Raw genomic sequence first — 4,452 nt, forward strand, 5'->3', positions numbered from 1 at the left:
TCCTTCACTCAGTATAATTATTTTGATATTCATCCAAGTTCTAGTATGAAATAGTTTATTCCTTTTTATTACTGAGTAGTATTTTAATTTTTTTCTTAAGCAATTATATAAAGTTTCTCAGGTCATGTCTGTAACACCTTAGATAATGTTCTAAAAAATGTCAATATGTTATATTGTTAAAAAAAAGACATTCCTACAATTTAGCCAAATTAGTATATTCTAAATTAAACTAATCTTAGAATTCATAGAATTCATTTGATATCATAATTGGAACAGTTGGTTTTTTGCTCATGTATAGCAAAAACTGCATATTTAAAGAAATGCACAATAAAAAATGAAGTTCAAAAATATAGCTCTCTTGAGATACTGAACAATAATGAATTATAGAAAGTTCTGTTATAAATGAAATAAAATGATAAATGGCCAAAGTAAAATGGGAGGTAATTATATTTGTTGATAAACAATATGATTAATAAATTAAGTTCACTTGCCAAAAAGAACAATGGTATGCTAAATTTTTTAAACAGAATTTCAGATAGTATATTACATTTTTATTTCTCATGTGAAATAAAAAAAGTAAGCAAAATTATTTGAATTAATAATTATTGAAGGGAACACAACCAATTTTTAAATGTTTCCACTAGAAAATTATTTTATGCCTGTTAGGCATGTAAATTGGGCCGCCATCTGGCTTTTAATAATATGATGATTCTCCAATGACTCCATGAACAAACCACACTTCATTCAAATTAATTATAAAACCCAAATAGTCACAAACAAAGCTTCTGGTATTCCATGTAATTGGTCCATCCTGGAGCCACTTAAAATATGGCTATGCAAATTTAAAGGTACATAATAGATAACAGAAAACATTTCAAAAGGAAATGAAGATGTGGTCATTGGATAAGAACAGCTTGCAAATGGAGTATTCAGATTTTGAGAGTTTCAAGTATTCATCAAAAATAAAATTAAGCTAAAATATAAAAAAATGAAGCTATAAGATAAATATAGTAATACAGTTGTGCATGTCTGCCACACATGCTTAAGACTTCTTTAAAATAAGATGCTTAAGTATGAGAACAAGTATGATGAGTAAATCACTTAGTAGGGAGTGAGGTTTATACTATACTGGTTTGCACTGGTGTTTATGCATTCATTCAGAAATATATTAAATTCTCATTATGAATAAATGCCAAGTTAGGTGTTGATTTGACATTTGTAAACAAAACAAATATACTCTGTCTTCATGGAGTTTACAGTCTAGTTGTAATTCAGGAAATTTACTGATATAAAATATGTAATTATAAAAAGTGGCAACAGTGATGAAGTAACTAAAGAAATAACAGGGTAAATTACTCTATACTGAGCTAGTTAAAGCCTGTCTGAGGAGTTTAATTTTAGCTGAGCTTTGAAAGAACAGTTTATATGAGTAAAATAGAAACATAAAATATATGAAGAGCTGCTCTTCTAGGGCAATATTTATTTTTTAAGATTTATTCATTTATTTTAGAGGGGGGTGGAGAGCGTGCGTGGAGTAGAGAGGCATAGAAGGAGAGGGAGAAAGAGTCCCAAGTAGACTCCATACAAAGTACAGAGCCCAACATGTGGCTTGATCTCATGATAGGCACTATGTTGTTTTTTTTGTTTGTTTGTTTATTTGTATTTTCTCATGCAAACATGTATTACTCTCCACCTTTTTCTTCTTCATTAAAAAAATTGTTTTCTTCCATAGGTCTTTCAAGCAAGAGACATTTGACAGCCTTAAACAAATATGATGTCTTAAACAATGGTTTTGCTAAAAACCAGAACAGTCTTTTTTATTGTTATGTTAATCACCATACATTACATCATTAGTTTTTCATGTAGTGTTCCATGATTCATTGTTTGCATATGACAACCAGTGCTCCATTCAGTATGTGCCCTCTTTAATACCCATCACCAGGCTAGCCCATCCCCCCACCCCCCCTCCCCTCTAGAACCCTCAGTTTGTTTCTCAGAGTCCATAGTCTCTCATGGTTCATCTCCCCCACCTATTTCCCCCCTCTTCATTTCTCCTTTCCTCCTGTCTTCTTTTTTTAACATCTAATGTATTATCTGTTTCAGAGGTACAGGTCTGTGATTCAACAGTCTTACACAATTCACAGTGCTCACCATAGCACATACCCTCCCCAGTGTCTATCACCCAGCCACCCCATCCCTCCCACCCACCACCACTCCAGCAACCCTCAGTTTGTTTCCTGAGATTAAGAATTCCTCATATCAGTGAGATCATATGATATATGTCTTTCTCTGACTGACTTATTTTGCTCAGCATAATACCCTCCAGTTCTATCCACGTCATTGCAAATGGCAAGATTTCATTCCTTTTGATGGCTGCATAATATTCCATTGTGTATATATATATATATATATATATATATATATATATATATATAGTACCTTTTCTTTATCCATTCATCTGTCGCTGGACATCTTGGCCCTTTCCACAGTTTGGCTATTGTGGACATTGCTGCTATAAACATTGGGGTGCACATACCTCTTCAGATCCCTACATTTGTATCTTTGGGGTAAATACCCAGTAGTGCAATTGCTGGGTCATATGGTAGCTCTATTTTCAACTGTTTGAGGAACCTCCATACTGTTTTCCATACTGGTGTTTACTGCACCAGCTTGCATTCCCACCAACACACAAACAGTGTAGGAGGGTTCCCCTTTCTCCACATCCCTGCCAACATCTGTCATTTCCTGACTTGTTAATTTTAGCCATTATGACTGGTGTGAGGTGATATCTCATTGAGTTTTTTTTTTAAGCTTTCACAATTTTTATTAAATCCTAATCTAATATAACAGTATCTGATTTTATAGACATCATCCCATGGTAAACATGTTTAATAAGTGAAAGTAAATCAGACATCGAAGTCATTATTCTCTGCAGACTAAGCAATAAGGTAACTACACAGAACACTATAGGTAACAACATACACTTACTTGCTCAGAGTTTTCATACAAGTCATGTTTTTTTAATCAAACTATATCTCCTAATATTTAATACAGTAGAATTAGTGATTGTAACTCATATAATATTTTAATTACAAGTACTTTATTGAGATAACTAATATTTTGACAGTTTCACTGACTTTCCAAATTAGTATAATATATTCAAGAAAGAGAACAAAAAAGTGAAATGAAAACTGAACATGACATTAAAGGAAAACGAAGTGAAAAAAAAAGGGAAAGTGAAATATCACTGGGGTAGAAAAATCCAACAAGTCTAGACATCGGGCTGGAAGAAAACAGATCAACTATGGATTTCACAAGTCAGCGTTTATAAATTCAATGCAGTACAAATCCTTTGAATGTAAAAGCCAAGGTGAAACCAACAGGTCTATAAACTGTTACTTTTGGCCTTAAACAGTACCAACCCTTGATCAAAAAGGCCACAACAGTTAAGACTGTATTACTTGATTTTATTTTATACTAGGTGGCGGGCACAAAGCAATCCTCCTTAATAAAGTTGACAATTAGCTTCACTCAGAACACTTTTAATAATGCACATAAAAAAAGTATTCATCTTACAAATTGTTCTGCAATCCAAATATGCAATAGCTTAACGTTTAGAAAACAAAAGCCAATGTAAAAAGACAGATTAAAACAACTAGAACAGTACAGGTTTCATGTGGCTCTGATTTTACAGCTTTCTTACTGAGTCATCAATGTCTGCAATCTGTTCCTTCAGCTGGCTCCATTGCTCGGGATTTAAAGAAATACCTTTTCTTCCAGGTTTCATTTCACCTTCTGGATCCATCCAATATTCTCTAATATCAATTAGGACTTTCCCTTTAAAGTCCCGAACACTGAGGTACCTCATTTTCCCAAACTGGAACATGTTATCATCTCTGCTGTTGCTCTGCTTAGAGGACGACAGGGCTCTTGAAGTTTCACCAGTCTTTTGCTTCTTCACAGGTTTTTCTGGAGTAGCTTGCTTTTTCCTCTTTAACTTTTTGTCAACCTCACTGTCAGAATCACTGCCAGAAGAGCTTGAAGAAACAAGTTCCTTTGATTTAGGCATTGCTCCACTCTCGCAGCCGAACCTCTTTCTGCTCGCTCGCTTGCCTCTCATTGAGGTTTTGATTTGGATTTCCCTGATGCCGAGCAATGTTGAGCACTCTTTCATGTGTCTGTTGGCCATTTGGATGTCTTCTTTGGAAAAATGTCTGTTCATGTCTTCTGCCCATTTCTTTTGTTCTTTGGGTGTTGCGTTTGATAAGTTTGATAAGTTCTTTATAGATTTTGGATACTAGCCCTTTATCTGATATGTCATTTGCAAATATCTTATCCCATTCTGTTGGTTATCTTTTGGGTTTGTTGACTGTTTCCTTTGCTGGGCAAAAGCTTTTTATCTTGATGAAGTCCCAATAGTTCATTTTTGCCCTTGCTTCCTTTCCCTTTGGC

The 4,452-nt window shown here is 34.1% G+C and overlaps 1 pseudogene; it reads right to left on the reverse strand.

Moving 5' to 3' along the window:
- Positions 1-3,688: 3,688 nt before the first annotated feature.
- Positions 3,689-4,106, reverse strand: LOC114196673 (activated RNA polymerase II transcriptional coactivator p15 pseudogene; annotated as a pseudogene).
- Between the last annotated feature and the right edge of the window lie 346 nt (positions 4,107-4,452).

This window comes from Eumetopias jubatus, unplaced genomic scaffold (assembly GCF_037043125.1).
Source record: "Eumetopias jubatus isolate StellerSeaLion01/CBP00866 unplaced genomic scaffold, mEumJub1_p1.0 scaffold_2, whole genome shotgun sequence".
NCBI lineage: Eukaryota > Metazoa > Chordata > Mammalia > Carnivora > Otariidae > Eumetopias > Eumetopias jubatus.